This window comes from Diabrotica undecimpunctata, chromosome 5, assembly GCF_040954645.1.
Source record: "Diabrotica undecimpunctata isolate CICGRU chromosome 5, icDiaUnde3, whole genome shotgun sequence".
Taxonomy (NCBI): Eukaryota; Metazoa; Arthropoda; class Insecta; order Coleoptera; family Chrysomelidae; genus Diabrotica; species Diabrotica undecimpunctata.
In genome coordinates this window covers 12,012,623-12,033,821 of record NC_092807.1, presented here as the reverse complement: position 1 = coordinate 12,033,821, position 21,199 = coordinate 12,012,623, and the positions used below count along the sequence as shown (strand labels likewise).

Genomic DNA, 21,199 nt, shown 5'->3' with positions numbered 1-21,199 from the left:
TAGAAGAATCCTTATGTCACAACCTGTGGGAAGTAGAAGTAGGGGTAGACCAAAACTCAGATGGAGGGATGGTGTAGATGAGGATGGTAGACAAATAGGCGCAGCAAACTGGCAACAGTTGGCAATGGATAGAACTGACTGGCGTAATAGACTTGGGAAGGTCGAGGCTCTTTAATAGGGCTGTAGCACCAATGATGATGATGATTCGACACCAGATTTTTTTTCATTTTTAGCCATTAGCAATTTCATTTTTTTCATTAGGAAAAGCTGCTATCGCTTTGTTGAATTAAATGGCCAAATATAGGGCGTAGGAGGACAAATTCGTTAAACTTTTCATGCTCGAATCGATATCAATAGAGTGTTATCACCCATTTTAAGCATCTCTGCTTCATCAGACAGTCGGGCTGATTCAAATTCAAACTCGAAAAGTCCAACGGTATAGCAACTTTAATAGACCAGAGAATAGAAAACGATATTATTAAATCGTTTGCATTCATGGCCACCAAAATAGATGGCAGCTCTGTACGCCTATCACTGACACTGACATGAAGCCTTATTTTACAAAGTAAAACAAAACTTACCATACTTCTATAAAATAATCAAATCCTATCTGGGTATACGAAGCTTCCAAGTTAAAATAAACGCGACCCTCTCCGAAATTTTTCCTGGGCCAACAGCATAATTCATGGGGCTCGTTATGTTCCGAGTGTCAAAGAAGTAATCAAAAAGTTTTAGTGTATCCTATCGGGAACGAGTGAAATCACAGCCAAAAAAACTAGCAAGTAGCAAGTAATATAATAAACTTTCCAGAATATCGTAAATGACTCAGAAGATTCTTTAAAACCATCTGACTTATCTACTAGGTTTAAGTTTTAATTAGGCTGCTAAAATATTTTTTAGGTTAAGGCAAATCTTATTTTTGACTTTTGAAAACTCACTGGAATACTCCCTAGAAGTAATTTTAAAAGGTTTATCTAATTTATAAATTAACTTAACTGATTGTCATTAGAAACACTTAATGTCAATGTAGACAGATTGTGTAAATAAATTTTCAAAACAAAAAAAAGATTTACAAGAAACTTGATGGAGTTATTCTGAGAAAGAATTAAAAATGTTTTCCTATATACCTACCGTATTTTGACTAATTAACTTATTAACTTTGTTATTATTGTTATTATTAGTAAATAGAGAGAAAAATTCATATTATAGTGTAATTAAAAAATATCGATTTGTGGAATAAATAAACATCATCGTTTTTTTATTTTTATTACTGAATATTATTACTTTCATGTAATTGTTTAACCAAATACACTGTTAAAAATTTAGTCTATCGAATTTGTATACATTTGTTTGAATTTGTAAAACTTGTTTTTCCTCAAGGGTTTTTTATAGTTCCTTACCTGTTTCAAGAACGTTTTGATTCCTCTTACTGTATTTTTCATGTTCAAAATATTCTTTATGATATTTAAATCTGGATTAGATGCTCTTATGTCTAATATTAATATTATTTAATAATACCTTATCATTGTTCTGAAGCTATTTTCTTGTGGCATGTTAAAGTAGTTACTATTTAAATGGGAATAAGCCACAATTAAAGGTTAAAGTACGTTTATTGACGTTTCAATTTCCACTTCGGAAATCGTTCTTAAAATACAAACTAATGTTTGTATTTGCGATTATTAATTAACGATTTCCGAAGTGGAATTTGAAACGTCAATAAACGTACTTTAACCTTTAATTGTGGCTTATTCCCATTTAAATAGTAATACCTTATCACATTCCAATTCGAATTTTTATAGCTGAATAGTCAAATTATGGGAAGCAATGAATGATCTCGGAATCCGACAAACACTAATAAAAGCAGTTAAAGCACTATACAAAGAAAACAAAGTAGCTATTAAATGTGGAAATAAAGCCTACAATCCATTTAAGACGACAAAAGGACTTCTACAAGGCTGTGCTACGTCCCCTACTCTGTTTAAAATATTCTTGGAAGACACTCAAACCATGGAGGAGAAAGTGCGAAGGAATGGGCATACCAGTAAGAGACGAATACCTATACACCTTAAGTTTTGCCGACGATCAAGTAGTCATCGCACAAGATGAAGAAGATCTCAGCTTTATGCTCAGAAAACTAGAAGAAGAATATAAAAACAACGGAATGGAAATAAACTTAGAGAAAACCGAATACCTAACAACAGAAAACAAGGATATGAGAAACCTAGAGATAGACGAGGGAAGACAAATAAATGGATAAGATAAATTCAAGTATTTAGGAACCATAATATCGAACCAGGGAACAACAGAAGAAGATATAAGCAACAGACTGAGACAAACAAGAAACTGTATAAGACAACTAAACTCAGTGTTGTGGGATAAGAACATTACGATAAAGACAAAAAAAGAGAATATATAATACCCTGACAAGAAGTATCCTGACATATGGCTCCAAAAACTGGACAATAAACAAGAGAAATAGAGGTAGAATAAGAGCAGTAGAAATGGAGTTCCTGAAGAGAAGCTGTAGACTTACAAAAAGAGACAGAATTGACAACGCAGAGATTAAGCGGAGAATGGGAGTGCAATCAGACATAATCGACTATATAGAGGAGAAGAGACTATCCTGGTACGGCCACGTCAGAAGAGCGGACAGAGGACGCTGGATAAACAAAATCACAGAATGGAGCCCGATTGGAAGAAGAAAGAGAGGAAGACCCCGAAGGTCATTCAGAGATGAAATCGACGAGGATATGGAGAAAAGAACCCTGCGAGATGGAGACTGGAATGACAGGGAAAATTGGAGAAAACGGTTGAGTGAAGGAAGACAGTGAAAACTGTGGAAATCCTTAGTAGTAGTATAGCTGAATATTTATGATATTGTCCTCATTTTTATGAGAAATTAATGTTTTGCTGAGAATTTTTACATGTTGTGTATTTTAGAGAAGGTACTGATAATTCTCAAAAAATTGACTATTGAAGCTATTTTACAATTATTAAGGAACAAATCCAAAAACCAGTTCGGGTTCACTAATGCTGTTGGTACTAGAGAAGCTTTGTTCTCAGTACAAGTCTTATTCCAGAGATGCAGAGACGTCAACTGCGAGGTATACGCATGTCTGGTTGATTACGAGAAAGCGTTTGATCCAGTACAGCACGCCAAGATGATGCAAATACTAAAAGAAGCAGGAATTAACAACCAAGATCTGAAAATAATGAAAAATCTTTACTGAAATCAGACAGCAAATCTCAGGGTTGAAGGTGAACACACTGACTATGTGAAAATCATGCGTGGAGTGAGGCAAGGCTGTATTTTGTCTCCTGTACTCTGAAAGAATATTTATCGAAGCTTTGCACGAAACTGAAAAAGGTATTCTACTAAATGGTTACCAGCTAAACAACATCAGATATGCAGATGACACCATAGTATTTGCGGACAACTTAGAAGACCTACAAGTTCTTATGGACAAAATCACGTATTACAGTCAACAATATGGACTCAATATAAACGATAAGAAGACAAAGCTTATGATAATAAGCAAGAAAAGGATAACAGAAGGTCAACTCTACGTCAACCAGCCTCTGTAGAAAGAGTGACGCACTACAACTACCTCGGCATCATAATAAATGAAGAATGGACCAACAACCAGGAGATTAGAGCACGCATCTGAAAAGCTAGATCCACCTTTAATCGGATGGAGGCCTTCTTCAAGAGTCACAACCTCTCTCTTGATATAAAAGTAAGAATGCTGCGATGCTACGTCTTCTCTGATCTTTTTTATGGTGTTGAATCGTGCATCTTGAACGAAGATATGTGCAGAAAATTGGAAGCATTTGACATGTGGCTATATCGGAGAATACTTAAGATCCCGTGGACTGACCGAGTCACAAATGAGGAGGTCCTCAGGAGAATGAATAAGAACAGACAGATACTGACCACCATCAAATCTCGAAAGTTACTATTCTTCGGACATTATGCCAAATGAATCCAGATATGCTCTCCTTCAAGTCATCCTGCAAGGAAAAATATTTGGAAAACGAGGACGAGGAAGAAGAAGAACATCTTGGTTAAAGAACCTCAGAATCTGGTTCAATACAACATATGTCCAGCTTTGCTGCGCTGCTGCAGATAAGATGAAGATTGCCATGATGATCGCCAACATTCGTAACGGAACATAGGCACATCAAGAAGAAGAAGGAACAAATTAACAAAATTAACTTAACAAACTCCAATTTTAAAGGATTTTTAGCGATCTTACATTGTTTATAAGTAAAAAATGACGTTTATGTTTGGTTTATTACATATTTCTATAACTAGATTAATCAAAAGCAGTTATTAAATACCTGTATCAAAGAGTGTCACGAAAAGGGCTTTTTTTGATAATGTTTCTGGTTTAATACGATTGGCCCTGTGGTCAGTTTGTGCTATAGTTACCTGTTATGTCAGATTTAATCTCTGTCATCCCTTATCGCTAGTAGATTTTTGTTTTTGTACGGCGATCATTATTGTACTTAAGATTGATAATGGAAGTATCAATTCTACAAGTTCTCAATGTTGTGCAAACATTTGCAAACTACGTACAAAACTTCTACAAAAAAATCGACCATTTAAAAATATTCAGAAATTAATAATTTTATAGTTTAATTTAAAGACTATTTAAAGTTTTTAATTTGTTACGAGTTTTTTTGTGTCTAGCAGTGTAGATTCGGGAAAATGCCAGCACTTACAGCATAAAAAGTATTCTAATTAATAAAGCACAGTGTTCTTCCTGTAATATTATCAACAATAATTTTCCCTTGAATATATTATGTATAATTGCTTGTAAACGTTGGTTATGGTTAATTATTGATTTAATGGTTAGTGTAGTTTAAAATCGGTCATTTCTGTTTACTGACGTCTGGTACAACGTCCTGGTTACAGCACGTGGATGAAATTTGTAGAATCATCTTAACGTTGAACCAATTAAAAAATGAATAATTAAATTTCACATGAATAATTTTAACTACTTTATTAAAAACCGTTCGTGTCAGTAATGAACATGTAATTACAGGGGCAATGAATCTTTATCCGTGCATTCACACTTAAAATAAATCGACATAGAACATCATCTGTTTTGAAATTTTAGTCATAATGGCTGCTATTCACATTAACGGCTATAATGTTGCATTTTGACAATTAAATATTCACAGCTGACCATATGGTTTGTAATTAAAGTGTTAATTTAAAAAACAACATGTCCAAAAATTAAAATTTTGGCAAATCAAGAAAAAATTGCCCAGCTTCAAGTTAATTCAAATCATACTTTTACTAAGATATTCATTGGAAGCAATGTGGATATCAAAATAATTGCACAAGTTGATTTCGTGTTTTTATTGATATTTTAAACAAAAATCGGTAAACACTTTACCGATTTCGGTAAAAACCGAAATTAAACCCCGAATTAATCAGAGACGTAAAATTGTAGGATGTTTGAACTCCTTATGGTGGGATCGCAACATTTTCAAAAGGAAGAAAAAAAGAATAGGGCAAACCATGGTTGAATCAGTTCTTTGTTATGGCTCTGAAGTATGGACAATTAATGCAGACCTGGAGAGAAAATTGTTGTATTGGATTATTTAAGAAGAAGTACTAGAACATCACGGCAGGAAAGGAAGACCAACGAATCTATAAGGAATAACATGAATGTTACAGAAACGGTCATTGACAGAATAGAAAGAAGAGGTTTAAAATGGTTTGGACACCTATTGAGAATGCCTAACGAACGCTGGCCCCAAAAATTTCACAAATGGAATCCCTCTGGAAGAAGAAAAAGAGGTAGACCTCGACGCTCATGGAATGAAGGAATTAGAAGAGCAATGGAATCGAGAGGTTTGGAGGAGGAGCATGCTTTGGACCGGAAGGATTGGCGGAGGAGAACGGGAATACGGCGATAGCAGTCTCCAATAGGTATTGTATTTACAAGTTGGATTAGTGTCAAACGTCAATAAACTTATTTTAACCTTCAATTGTGGCTTATTACCAATAAAATAGTAATTACTTTAAAGTGCCACAAAAAAAAATAGCTTCAGAACAATAGATAAGATCTAGCTAATAAAAGGGAGTGTTCTAAAAATGTGGTCAACCTTACAGAGGGTGGTTTTAGTTGGTAGGCAGGATAATAGATACCCGAATCTTTGGTACTGCTATCTTTAGTACTTTAAACTTAACTAAAACTCAAATTTTAGGGACTCAAAATGGAAGTAGCATAAAAAAAATTTCAAACCCCCTCCCCCATTCAGCACCCCCTGGGTGCGCCACTGGCTATTAGTATAGTATAATAGCTGAAAAGCATAATTATTTGCTGGAATCATTTTAAAACAATTATTGCTCTTTTTTATGTTCCACAAACAATTCACACGTGTAAAAAATGTCAGTATTAAACAAAGATTCCTTTGATGTTAATGAAAATAGTAAACACAAGTTTCTTCAACTTAACGACACGAAACTTTTAGAGTAACAACAAAACTCGATTTAGATAAAATTCCACTTTACGCTCGGTGGGTTTGTCGATCACATTTTTTTGTCAAAGACTTTTGATCACCTACTTCTATAAATAATTAAAAATTTCATTGTTTTTTATCGGCTTATAGACGCGGATTTTATAAAATCAATTTAGATTGTCAGCAATAGATTCCGTTAGACAAATATTAGGAAGTTTTTAAGTATTTTTAAGTTTTTTAGCTTTATGAGAGGTGAAATGCCTTTCTTTTTAGTTGATTTAATTTTTTACTGTACGTGTCGTCCATAATTATGTTTCATGTCCAATTACTTATATATTAGTGATAACTTGCAGTGTCATAGAGTAATATGAGCCACATTTCTCTTAGGGAAGAGTTGCCAATATTGTACCACTTAACATATTTCAAATTTTGATTTTGAATTTTAATATTATACGTCATGTTTAACTAAACGATATATTAGGATAAATGATTAATATTTTCCTGTTAGGTTGCAAGTGGTACAATTTAGAAAACTATTATTTGCGTTTATTGTACGATGGGTTTATAGTTCAGTTAAATTGTATTTTTGCTAGGAGAGTTTTGGGGTAGTTCTGATTTTTTCATTCCATATGTTTTTTGGGGTGCTTAATCCGAATCTGGGGTTTGCGGACAAAATTTCGTGACGCAACATTAAAAAAAAAACAGAATAAACCGTTTTTTTTTCTTCTTTCGGGTTTTTTGCTTAAAACTCGAAAACTATTAACTTTTGGTAAATGGTCTGTTTACAGAAATTAAAGTACTTGAAATTTTCTACAAATACCAGTATTTAGTTTTTTTTTCAGACGAATCGTTTGGTTTCTAGTGCGAGTTGAAAATTGTAAATTTTTAGCAGTTTATGCAAAACCCACTTTTTACATTTCAATATTTAATTTTTATGGATGCTGTCATTTGATAAATGTCACCTGGTTTTCCACACAAGTAATTAAAAAGAAAAAAGGCAAAAATTATGCAAATTCAGTAGGTAGGTAGAACTCTTAACAAAATAAAACTTAAAATCTCGTTACTTATGATCATATATCCAAAAGTAGTTGGTACTGGCACAAGACCACTACTAGTTTTTTGCCATCCCCACTCACTTGGGTCTTTTTGTTGCTCGTTAGGTGTGGCTTGACCGGATAACTACTGCTGCACCTGATAGTAAACTCTCAGTGAATGTTCTCGTGCAGCAGCTTCAGTTGGGGGCAATGAGGAAATGTTGGTCTTATTTTTGAATGGTGAAGATACGTATTGTTTATATCTTAAATCGTTTAGTTTTGTCTCTTTTTTTCCATATAGAGCCGTGAGAAACATGTTTCCTGCTGTCGCAATCTCATCTTGACTTGAATTAGGGTCTTTGAAAGCTTCAATTACCGATTGCAAATCTTTGTTCTTCTGCAGGACTTTAAGAAATTTCAGTTTCCCTTGATTAAACAATGCAGAAGTAGTATCACAACCACTCACACTTTATTTTAATTAACTTAAATACTAGGGGAAATTAACTGAAAACCTTTCGATACAAATCTAAAAAGTGGGTTTTGCAGTCACACCGGTACAAATTGCCAATTTTCAACTTGCACTTGAGACCGAACGGTTCGTCTGTACAATAACCAAAATAGTGACATTTGTACAGAACTTTAAGTACTTTCATTTCTGTAAACAGACCATTTACTAAAAGTTAACAGTTTTCGAGTTTTAAGCAAAAAAACGGAAAAAAGTAAAAAAAAACCGATTTCTTCTGGTTTTTTAAATGTGGCGTCACGAAATTTTGTCCGCAAACCTCAGATTCAGATTTAGCATCCCAAAACACATATGGAATGAAAAAATCAGAACTTTCCCAAAACTTTCCTACTAGTATCACTTTACAGTACAAATTTACTGAATTATTACTTAATTGTACCAGTACCATCGAGCAAAAAGACAAAAGAGGGAATCTAATCGTTATGAAAAGGAGACCAAAAAAGTGGCCTCTGATGGAGGACATATCCGGAAATGCGAATGCGCCAAATTTAAATTTCATGACACTTTACAATAATCATACAGTGGTGTAGGGGTTCTAATTTATCTATTTATTTGTTATATTACATAATATTAATATTACATAATATTAATACATAATACATTTTTTTTAACACTAGAACATAATAAAGTTTTAATTAAATAATAACAATAATAGTCTAAAATGTGAAACAATTGTTAAAAAACTTCAATAGAAAATACAAATAATCTTTCATGTGACAGTTGGGACAAACAATAACATCAGCAATAACATAACCCAACTAAATTTGATTTCTTAAACAAGGATAGAGTCTCTCTTTTCTTGTTTAATGTGGCCTCTCAAGTTGGCATTTCCTGTCTAACAATATTTTTGCCCCCACTACCTTTACATTCCCTCTTTTTTCTTTTTGCTCGATGACCAGTACTAATCTATATAGAGGGATCAGTGTATAGTAAAATAAATTTTAGTATGAATACCATTAATTATGTTTTGTAATACAATTTATTTTCCAATATCAGAAATTATTCAGTTTGAACGTACATCAAATTTTCATTTACATTTAAAGTAAGAAAAAGTGTGGGTTCCAGGTCGGAAATCTGCACAAAGTTCGTGGTCTTATGAACGGCATTTGGTGCATTGGATCATGTCTTCAATTCTTTTTTTCCTCGTAAATTGAACAGAACCACCCATCAACATACATCTCTATAACAACGTCAGGTTGATTTAAGCTTAACGCGGCGTTAAGAAGAACCGACTCTGTCGGATTTTCACATTTCCCTTTTGCTAAGTTTTTCTTGACAGCTTTTTTGTTCCTTTTAAGACTAGTTTTACTTACAAGTTTCTTGGACGATTTCAGTTTCATCATCATCACTGGCTCGACAACCCTTTTTGGGTCTTGGCCTGTTCCAGGATTCTTCTCCATTCTGATCTGTTTCGTGCTTTTTTTTTCTCCAGTTTTTCATTTTTAAGGTTGTTATATCATTTTCTATTTGTTCTAAGTATCTCAGTTTCGGTCTTCCTCTTGTTCTTTTTCCTACTGGTATCTGTTTGAATATTTTGTTTGGTATTTCGCCTTCTTCCATTCTTTCTACATGTCTTATCTAACGCAGCCGTCCTATTTTAACGAATGTTATAATATCCGGATCCTGGTATATTTTGTATAGTTCAGAGTTGTGTCGTCTTCGCCATATTCCGTTTTCTTTTGTGCCCTTATATATGTGTCGCAAGATTTTTCTTTCGAAGGTGGCTAACAACGTTTTCTCTCTTTTAGTGAGTGTCCAGGTTTCTGAGGGTCTTATTAGGGTTTTATATATTTGGCATTTTGTCTTTCTTGCGACGTTATCTGATCTTATGTGTCTAATTAAGCCATGGTAACATTTATTTGCAATAAATATTTGCCTCTTCACTTCCTCCGTAACGTTATTATCAGACGTGACTAAGGATCCCAAGTATATAAAGTTTTTTACCCCCTCTATGTTGTATTTTCCTATTGTTATATTTTGTCGCTGCCTTATTTCTGCGTTTTTACTTACCTGCATATATTTTATTTTGGTCTGATTGATTTTAAGACCACTATTTTGTGCAGCTCGTTCTATTTGGTTGTATGCCTCTATCATTTCTCTTCTTGATCTTGCGATTATGTCAACATCATCTGCAAATGCTAGTATTTGCACGCTTTTATTAATGATTGTTCCTCGTGTATTGACTGTTGTGTCCCTCAGTATTTTCTCGAGTACGATATTGAACAAGATGCATGATAGAGCGTCTCCCTGGCGTAGTCCCTTTTTCACATCTATTGTTTCCGTGAATTCATTTTGTATCCGGACGATTTCAGTTTAACCTTACCCAATTTCATTTTTATTTGTTCTATCTGTTCCTGCGCTAACTGCAGCTGTTTAGCTTCTTCTTTTTCTTCTAATGGATCTACAACCCCTTGTGAGTCTTGGCCTGCTTAACAATGTTCTTCGGATACTTTCCTTCGCCACTTCCTGATGTTTATGGTTTTAAGATCCCTCTCTACGTCGTATAGCCATCTTTTACGGGGCTTTCCTCTTGTTCTGTTTCCTTGGGGCTTCCATCTCTGGACTACTTTTACAGCTCGATTATCTGGCATTCTTTCTAGGTGACCAAGCCAGTTTAGTCTTTGTGACTTTACAAATCTAACAATATCTGCGCTCTGCATAAGTTCATCCATCCCGTGGTTCATTTTAATTCTCCTCGAACCATCGCTGCATTGGGTTGGTCCCCTTTAATTTAATTCTAATGTATTTTTATAGGGACTTCCAGTCAAAACCATTACCTTTTGTGCCGTTCCCTTCTTGAATTGTGGATGAGGCTTCGGTATCGGTGAAATTGAATCAATTGAAGTGTTAAGTTTTTCTCATTAGACTCTTTATTTTCACCACCTTCCCGAGTTTCACTGCCTTCATGGTCATTTAAATTTTAAGCCTCACAAAGGTTTATGAAGATAGAAGACCTTTAAAGATCAACAGACCATACTCAACTAGTTCGGAAATCATTGACTGCAATTTTCATGCTTGCTGCTCTCCTATAAGCTTCAGAAATCAAGCCAGCTACGTGAAGTTGTGTAACACATAATTCGAGGTTAGAACGAAGTCACTTTTCAACTGATTGAGTGTAGTGGCCTTTGAAAGGCTTAAATATATCCAAAAGATGCACACGATGGGTCGTATATCCAGGCAATTGTAGCATTATTACACCGTGCTCTAGCACGTAAAATCGCTTCAAGATTCTTGGAGTACATTGTATGCCCATTCAGTACCAAAAGAACTTTTTTTCTACTGTCGAATTTACAAAATCAATAAAATTCTGGAGCCATTTTCTAAAGAGGTCACTAGTCATGTAGCTCGATTCTGATATCTCAACCATACTTCCTGGTGGAGCACCAACCCTCAAATCATTGTTTATTCACATACGCCTGAATATAAGCACAGGTGAAACGTAAATTCCTGAAGCACTCGCACATCAAACAACTGTCGTGTTGACTTCACGTTCTTCACTGGACATTAATCCAACTTGCCTTTTACCTTTTTGTGCGAGAAACTTTTGGCATTTGTTCTACACAGTGCTGACACCCGTTTCATCAACGTTAAATATGCGAGTTGAATCAATATTATTCTCATCAATATTTTTTTCCAGAAGGTCGAAAAAGACGTAAAAATTCGTTTTATTGAATTCTTTTGTGCGCATCATGGACATTATTTGAGGTTCTCTCGGTGAGATTATGTCCTTATGACGAGCTTTGAAAGCATAAAACCACTTTTTCTCTGCCATTTGGGATTCTTTATTAAAATTATGTGGTATTTGATTTCTCTCAATGATTTGAAATGCAAGCCGTTGAACATCATTGGTCGTGAGGCCAAATATCAAAGTCTCTAGTTTTAAAATGTGATCAACTAGCTCCTTCTCTACTGCTGTTGGTAGCACACTGCCTCGGCCAAAAGCCTTCGTTTCTTCATTTGCCCTGACAGTGGTTCCCTGAAGGTGACGGAGCAAGGTAGGCTTAGGGACTCCATACTGTCTGCAGCATTCATATAATCCCATGTCTCCATTACGAAATGTTTGAAGATTTTGGCTTATGTTGTCCACATTCCAAGTCTCATATTTTCCTTTGGGCATCTAAAACACACAAGAACAGTGTGTGTTATTTATTTATTTATTTATGAAAATAAGTAGGTCTTAAATACCTAATGGTGTCTACAATTGTACCGGTTCATATAGGCAGCTCGGCGTGGTACAATATGGGAAACCTGCACTGTATGTAAATAAACTACGATTTCTTACCTAAAAATTGTCCGGCAAAGGGAAACAAATCAATTTTACACACCTAAATATATGCTTTTCTTGTATTTATGAATCAAAATGCTTTGCACATACCTTTACAGATGCTGTAACCTTACGTATAGAACTAGAAAACTATAGTGAAACATCATGAAATACAAAAAATTCGATAAAACAAAATCGACAAATGTGAACGTTGTAAAACACCACAAAACTAAATATTTGGTCGAGTATGGTGGGTATTCAGTTAATTAGGCAGTTTTTTATAGAAGGAATTTCAACCAGCGATGATCTTGAAATTCAAGTTAGAAATAAAATTGTACCTGCCCTGAAAAAGAAGTTTGGAGTAAATTTAAATGAGATATGGTTTCAGCAAGATGAAGCTCCAGCTCATTTTGGTGTAAATATTCGGCGTTATTTAGAACGGACATTTCGCGGAAGATGGATTGATAGATTAGGTAGTATTAAATGGCCTCCTAGTTCACCCGATTTGAATCCTAAAGATTATTTTTATTGGGGATACTTGAAAAGTAAAATTTATAAAATTAAACCAGTAAGTGCTGCAGACTTAATCCATGTTAATTTCTAAATTTCTAAACAAACATAAAGAAATTTAATAGATGCATTTATCTAGCAATGTAGTAAATTTTTATGTACTATGCTCAAAATTTTTTAATATAGGCGATTGTGAATACGCTCTATACATCAAGCAGATATATAGAGCGAGCGATATTATAGCGAGAGATTAAATCCCAACGTCTTAGATGGGCTGGCCATGTCCATAGACTCCCTAATAACCACCTTGCCAAATTAATATGGGAGGAAGCCCCCACAGGAAGAAGACCCTTAGGACGTTCACGAATGTGATGGAGAGACAATATATGGTCAGATCTAAGAACTCACCCCGGGCTGTAGTGCTACGAGAAGAAGAAGATTGTGAATGATCTTTAGGGACATTTTCAGTGGGTGAGATATCAGACTATTAATTGATGCTATGATTGCTTAATTCTCTGGAGTTTTTCTATTTAGAGAGACAGATGAACGTTGAAGTTATCCATTCGTTGGGTATGCCACCCCATTTGATAAAATTTCGTCAAAGTTTTACCAGAGCATCCAACTACCATGAGCGATAACCCTCTCACAAGTCACAAGTTAGCACTCTTGTGATCTTTCTTGATATTGCAATTTACGGTCTGATTTGTTGACGGTGTAAATTCATTTGCTATTATAATTATATTATTATAAATGTGCAACCTTGTCATTTTGTTGCTTATAAAATGTTGTTTTGTGTCTAAAAGTACGACCAAAACATAATAAATATAGCCAAACAACAAATTCTCAAGGATTAAAAGAAAATTAGTACAAATGTTTATTTTATTTATGACCTTCTTTAAAAGAAATACATAATTTTTCCGAAATGGTCGTTTAATACTCAAGTCTTTAGTAGAAAGATTAATAGATTTCTTAATAAATACGTAATTTGAGTAACACAACATAAAATACGATATATAGTCTTTGCAACCATTATAATAACTACTGTTAAGGTGTTAGTTAATATAAAAGATTACGATGACAATAATTTATTTTCAGAATAATTCAAATATTGTAAAATTTTATTTGAAAATTTCTACATCGTGAAGTTACGACTATCAGAAAAGTCAAAAATATTGTTAATTGGCGTGTCTTAACGTTACACAACGGAAAAAAGGATTTAAAATAGCTCATGGTTACTTGTTATGTTATATGATGTTATGATACTGCAGAGAGTGTGGGTTGGTACTTAAATCCAACGGAATTTTAATGTTTTACGGTAATAAAAAAAAATAGGTGATCTTATGTAAACAAATGGGATAATAGGGACATCTAGTGTTTATATAGAAATAAACGAAATAATAAGTTAAATGTAGGCACAAAGATGTAAAAGAGAACTGTCAAAATATTTTATTGAGAGAACTGTCAATAATTTCAGCTCCCAATAAAAAGTGTTTTTTGTTGGATTATGCCAACTATTAAAAACAGGTTTGTTACTAAGAGTGCAATTAAAGTGTTTTTCTAACTAGAGAGAAGAAAAATTGTAAGTACAGTTTTTATTCAATCCATATAAAATCATTTGAAATATCTCGCATTGACATAAACAAAGCATCTATTTTTATTTTTTAAAAAGGCCGATAAGTCAAACTACTTGTCAAAAATCAGTAGCGTCTCTTACTTGAAAACTTTGCAAATAAAGGAAACAAAAATTAAAAATGGATAGCACATTAGTCATTCAACAATTCAACATACTCCAATGGCGTAAGCAATTTTAATTTACCATCTAAAAACAAGCAATTGTTCGAATCGAATCTGAACTTTAGAACCTTGTTTAAACTTACGCTTCCTCAAGGAGGTGATACTCCCTTTTTGTGCGAGAGTTTTTGAGGGGTCCAGCAACGTTAGTTGCAGGGAGTGTTTTTGGACTGGTGTGCGGCTAAGAAGCGGGGACTTAGATGGTGGTGATGTAGAAAAGGAGCGCTATAAGGTAAAATTTAGACTAGCCAACAAGCCTTAAGCAGAAGGTACCTCCGATGTTACCAGCCATATTAGGAACGTCTTTGAATTAGTGTTTTTGACGTGCAGTTAATTTATCTGCGATATTTGAGGGTAGTTGCTTCGAGAATATCATTATACTTATCAGGAAGTTCGTTGTCAGCAAAGTGTAGAAGCTTGGCTGGAGAGAATGGAACTTTTATTAGGGGAAGGCTGGTAAGTATGTGAACTCGACATTGACAGTGAGTCCTTAAAGTTTGCTTAGTTTGTTGTTGGAATCAGCTATTGTGTGGAGGACGTATCTTTTGCTGAGAGATTGGACTCCCTCCTTTGTTAATGTTTTATTCGCAAATTAGTGCTGACGGATAATTTGCACGTTTCCTCATGCATTTCCTGAGAATTTTCTCAGTTGCCATAGTAGCGTTGGTTTGACAAAAATACACACGATTTGTATTCGACAATAGGCCTGATGAAAGTCTTTTAGATGTGGAAGAGAGTTTTATTAGATATATTTCCGAGTTTTCCAGAGAGCACTCCCAGGAGTCTAGCTCTTTTTCTTACCCTGTCTAGGGTGTCTTTGTGTCAATGTCCCAGTTGAGGTCCTTCTCAAATGAACTTCCAAGTAGGACACCGAGTTTCTGTAATCAAGAGCCTTACATTGGAGGACTATCTGGTTCCCCCCAACATCACGGCTCTGAGGGGATTTGAATAAAATTAATTGCGTTTTGGAGGTATTGAATGTGACTCTATCGAACACAGACGGCTGCCTCAGCGTCCCTCTATATGTTCCTGCAGAGAGGAGTGTAGTATCGCCAGCAAATAATAATATTGACTCTAATCTATTCAATGGGTGGGGGTAGTAGACAGTGTATAATATTGGTGCTATTTAAGCCCTGGAAGACTCCAGCTTGTGGAGTGAAGGTGTTAATAGCATGTTAGCGGCTTTGACACGGATTGTCCGACTGGAGAAATAGGCGTGAATTATTTTTACGAAGGGGGAAGGTAGTCCAGTACGATGGAGCTTTTCGATCAGGCCTGTATGCCAAACCTGATCGAAGGCCTTCTGGATATGAATGAAGATGCCTATGGCGTACCTATTTGTTTCATTAAGGGCTTCTGATACGAAAGTTGCTGCTTCAATCAATGCATTTTGTGTTCAGCTCTGAATCCATATTGGAAGTTGGGGATGAGATGTGCGTCTAGGAATTCTACGAGTATTCTCTCCTTTAGGATCCTCTCGTAGATATTACCTAGAGTACTGAGATAGACTCATTCAAGAGAGAGAATAAGTCAATTATTATTACTGAAGTTATGGCCTAACTATTTTTGCAAAAATCCAAATGCCACCTCTCACATTCAAATTTAGTTGTTTTTTTACAGATCCGCCCTGGTCTATATGTTATGTTCGAGAATAAGATTAATTTTGAAACCTTAATGCCGACATTTAAAGCCGGCATTTCACAGCTCGAGGAAAGATGCTCTTCTGGTTCTCGTCGGCAAAGAGAAACAGAAAGTATATACAGTGAAAAAAAAAACACGGTTGATACCCCATGTTAGTGTGAAATTTATAAATATTTACTTTTTGATAATTACCCCAATATTTTCAATTTTGTGCACTAGTGTTGCCGGTAAAAATTTTAGCAAGTTGGATAATGTATGACTGACTTCAATGTTCATTTTGAGGGATAGGGTTAGGTAAAGCTTTATTTCGAAAGGAATGAACATAAGAGTACCCGTTTAGGATCGTTGGATCCTCTGGAGCAAAAACAGACCGAAAAACCAACTAGGGCAGTGGTGTTCTTCTGGTGGAGCATTTTGGAGGCTATTGAGATGGAGTCACTATTCCAATCAGAGGCGAAAGGCTTGTCTGGATGTGGTGTTCTTTCCAGAAAGAATATGTATGTTTTTGAGCTAAATGCGACAGAGTCGTGTCTCTAGTTGCTATTGCTCCTCTGGTCGTTTTTACGTCTACACCCAACTTCAAAACTAGTGTATTGCACAAAAATTTTGTTATTGGGTGGGCCAATGAGCTTTCGAGAGGCGACTTGTCGCAGTTGGCCCAGTTTGAATGTGTGTGTGTTAGGCTGACAGTGATGGACTCAACTATTTCGATGTTACTTGGCTCCGTCAGTCACCTAGATGATCCCCGTCCGATCCCAAACCCTGTGTTAAGTCTGTTAAGAAAGAGGACCCCTTTTAATGTCAGGCTAGTGTGAGTGTGATTTGTGTGAATATGTTTTGAGTATGAATGTGTGCGGGTCTGAGTCGGCAAAGGCGAAAACCGTGTTCTCTAGTGACCATTGTTGAATTAGTGTATTGGACTAAAATTCTTGTTATTGATCGCTTGCGTTAACTACCAGGTCTCGTCGACGTTCGATAGACAGTTTCAGCATTCGCCGGCTCAGGTGAGAAAATAGTTACGGCTATTTTCTCAGGGACGGACAGGTATCATTGAGTAGTGGGATTGGGAAACCGCAAAAAAATCAATCTCCCCCTGTCCGGCGGACAATGTATACAATGATATGATATTTATACAATGACATAGTAAAATTACCACGACACTGGCCGTACCTGTCCCTAGTGACGTCGGAAGGGATGGAGGGGTAAGTACGTGCTATACATCAGCTTCGTATTTCCTTTAAACCGTGTTAGTTTACCGACACACCACGGGATTGGACGCGTTGGTGATACATATACAGTTTTGCCCTATCCCAGTGCTCGTAAACCAAAAATATTCACGGGAAAAACGATATTCCAAGTCGAGTTGTTTCTCGTGTTTATATTTTTTGTTATTTTCTATTATGTATTTTCTATTTTTCTTCTTAGATAAAAAACGCCGCTTCACGTCTGATCGCACCTTAATGAGTGTGGCCACAATGACTGTCTTTCCTGGTACAAAACTCTATTATTAAACCATTTTACCTGGTAACATATAATATAACACATTCAATTTAACACCTTAAACTTTTAAATAATTTTTAACAGTAAAAACGCTTAACTAATAAAAAATACCCAAAAACACCGCAAAAATCTGATGACACATATAGATTTATTGTCTAATAGTTTATGTAATTAAACAAACAATTTCAAGGTAAAAAACCGTATAACATACATGCAATAAATTATCTGGGAACTGTCCAATACTTTCATTAAAGAAATTTATAACTTTTTTCGCGGTAACAAAACTTTATTTTATTACTTTTAAAGGATATCGTTAAATGGTTTTATAGTAAATATGTTGCTGTGTTTGTTCGATTTTATGACGGTGGGATTCACAAAAATGTATCTTAGGCGCTATAGACTTCCTGAAGTGAAGAAAATTTAACCTTTCAGCGGCCGCATTCGGACTGGGTCCGTGCACAAATATTTTCTTATGTATTTTTGGTAAATTCCTGACAGTGTTTAGTGTTCAGTGTTCAGTGTTCCTGATAGTACTCCTATATTATACTATAAAAAAATACATGCAAAGAAACTTTTAATGACTTTTTCTCTTTCTTTCTTTTCTCGCTATCATATAAAGTTAATCGAGTTATTCTTATTAGTATTTGTATTTCTGTTGTTTCCATTGTATTTCCATGTTGCCTTATTTCTGCAGTATACGTCATAAAGTGGCGTATTTTCGTCTTGTATTTTTTTTTAATAATTAGAGCTGAAAATACAATTTGTATGTATTTGTGTACTGATCAAAATGAAAAAGCGGCCTTTTATAGTTTTGAACTAATTCTTTTTATAATAGTATTATTTTTATTTAATTACATCTAAGGCTTTTCGCTATAGATATAGCAAAGTGTTTGTTACTGAAGAACTGTAAATTTTCTTGTAGAAAAAAAAAGTAATAAATGTGAAAAATTCGATTTATTTTTTTAATAACAGCCTTGCTAAAAATTATTTTAAAACAAAACTAATAGCAGGCTGGCTTTCAGTCACATCTTTTCAAATAGTTTCTTGATCTAGATGTTGTTCTACGAGAACTTCTTCAACATGTTGTAGGTTTCTTTGTGGCTGACGATACTTCCAGCGCTTCCCGAGTGTATTCCAAATGTGTTTAATGGGATTTAAATCTGGGCTCCTCACTGGCCACTCCATAACCTGAATATTGTGGGTACTCAAATAATTTTGCACTATCCTGGCCACGTGTGGTCTCGTAGTATCTTCCTGAAGGATAATTTTTGGACTTATATTTTCAGTAAATGGGACAACATGTGGTTCACGAACTTCGTTAATGTACCGCTCCGCCGCCATCGCGCCTGGCCGAATAACTACTAGGTCAGAACTGCCATTTAAAGTTATCCCACCCCAAACCATAATTGAACCTCCACTACAAGCCTGGGTTCCTTGATTTGTGGAATACAAAAAGTGCTCGCCTGGTCTTCTCCAGAGTTTAACACGTCCATTAACATAATTTAAAAGAAATGTGGACTCGTCAGTAAACATCACGTTATTCGATTGTACCATGGTCCAATTCATGTGCTCTTCTGCAATGAAGTCTCTAGCTCTACGGTGTGTAGGGACAAACGGGGTACTCTAGCTGGCATTCTTGCATTTAATCCGTGTTCGTGAAGTCTATTACGTATAGTTTAAGTATTTACTCTTATACTCGTAGCTTTTACCAACTTATTTTGCAGCGTTCTAGCAGTACTTCGACGATCTCTGTTGGTTCATAGTTGTAAAAGTCAATCCTTTCTAGCTGCCGTCATAGCCCTTGTACAATGAGTATGAGGTTGTCTTCTAACTCCATACATTTAACATACTATAAAATTAACATTTAACATTTTTGATGTACGGCTTGTTAAGTAACCTTCTTAAATTCAAGTTATTGCCCGAACAATTTGAATCTCTATGAGATACCTTCTGCGCCTTCGGGAATTTCTAAGCACATCAAAATTTATCGTTAATTCTTAAAAATTTTAACGTAAATATCGACATAAATTAAATATCGGAATAAATGTGATTCCAAAATGATATCAAGTTTTGCTTTTTTATTCAATTTAAAAAATAATCTAAGATAAGAAACTCGTTTTTTTCTTTAATTTATAAAGACTACATTGTTTCGTGAGTGGACGTACATATTTAAGTTACGACCTAATGCAATAAACACTTTACATTAAATTAATAGACGTGAATCACATAAATCAGTAGCCAAATGGGGGATTTTGGCCAAACGTATCCTGCCACCTAATGCCGTACAAAAATATTACTACCAGTAGCGGGGAGAATCTTTGATTTTCGGAAAATTTTGGCAATTTGATACAGTACGGCAATCATACACAGAGTTTCAAAGACTACTTTTTTTGCAGTGCCGTACGTATAGGCTAGTACAGGGGTAAGCAATCTAGGGCGCAACCCTCTATTTTTAAGGAGTACAAATGAGGTGGTTTGAGCCTATATGAAACTGACTGATTTAAAAAAGTTGCATTAAATAATATTATTTTTGCACCTGCCCTACATTTTTCAGGTTACATGTGTATACGAGAGAAAAATAATTTCCGTCTGATAATTGGGATATTACCATCAACAATTTCTGTACGACATTGATATATTTTGTTAATATGGACATCAATCAATCAAATCAAAATGACGTACCAAAAAAATACTTGTAAATGACTTTAAAAGTACTATAGTCTAGGTTGTGAGGCCGCTTCCATAGGAAAAATGTTTCTGATTCGGTTTCTTTATGGATTCCTGTTCAAAAATGTCTTTTTTAAACAAACAAATCAGAAGGTACCCCTGCTTAGTGGTAAGTTTACCTTATCTGTGTAGTCACTTGTACCGATATGAATTGACGGTACAGTTTCTAAAGTTGTTATTACATATTGTAGGGGCATACTGGGTCAAATGACACCTTAAGAATGTTCCATAGGCTTGTATTCTATGAGTTAGTAGTTCCTTTTTCGTTTTGATCAGTGTATTAACACTGTAGTTCGATACAGCACCTTAAACTTTTTTATCAGCGCCAATTAAACAGACATTACCACTCACATAAGAGAATTATAAAATTATAAAAATTAAAAAAATATTTAATGAGAGGCTCTTTAATAACACCTTGATACTCATCTGATTTTTAATAAATATATATTAACGGTTTAAATTATATCTTTACACAAGAGTAATATGTTGAGCGTTTCTAAGAAAAAATGTTATTTAATAAAAAATAGTGCTATTAGAATTTCTTCAGAATTTGACAATTATATTTATAACCCTGGTTTTTGTTTGTGACAAATATCCTTCGACTTAAGGTTATTTGGTACATTTCATGTAATTGTTTTATTATTATCATGTTTAACTTACTTCAAGAAAACCTACAATGTTGTTAGGTTTGTTCTAATAATAATATACAGTTAGGGAAAACGTATTTTCGAA

General features: G+C 34.8%; 1 protein-coding gene across 3 annotated transcripts in view; it reads left to right on the top strand.

Moving 5' to 3' along the window:
- Positions 1-21,199, top strand: part of dsb (scavenger receptor class B member debris buster) — a 346,326-nt gene that overhangs the window by 227,610 nt on the left and 97,517 nt on the right. Inside the window, exon 1 of one of the 3 annotated variants that reach the window (XM_072531479.1) lies at positions 14,271-14,387. The exons of the other annotated variants lie outside the window; for them this stretch is intronic. The gene's annotated coding sequence lies outside the window, so the exon portion shown is untranslated. Of the gene's footprint in view, positions 1-14,270; positions 14,388-21,199 lie in introns of those variants that run through there. 3 annotated transcript variants of the gene reach the window in all.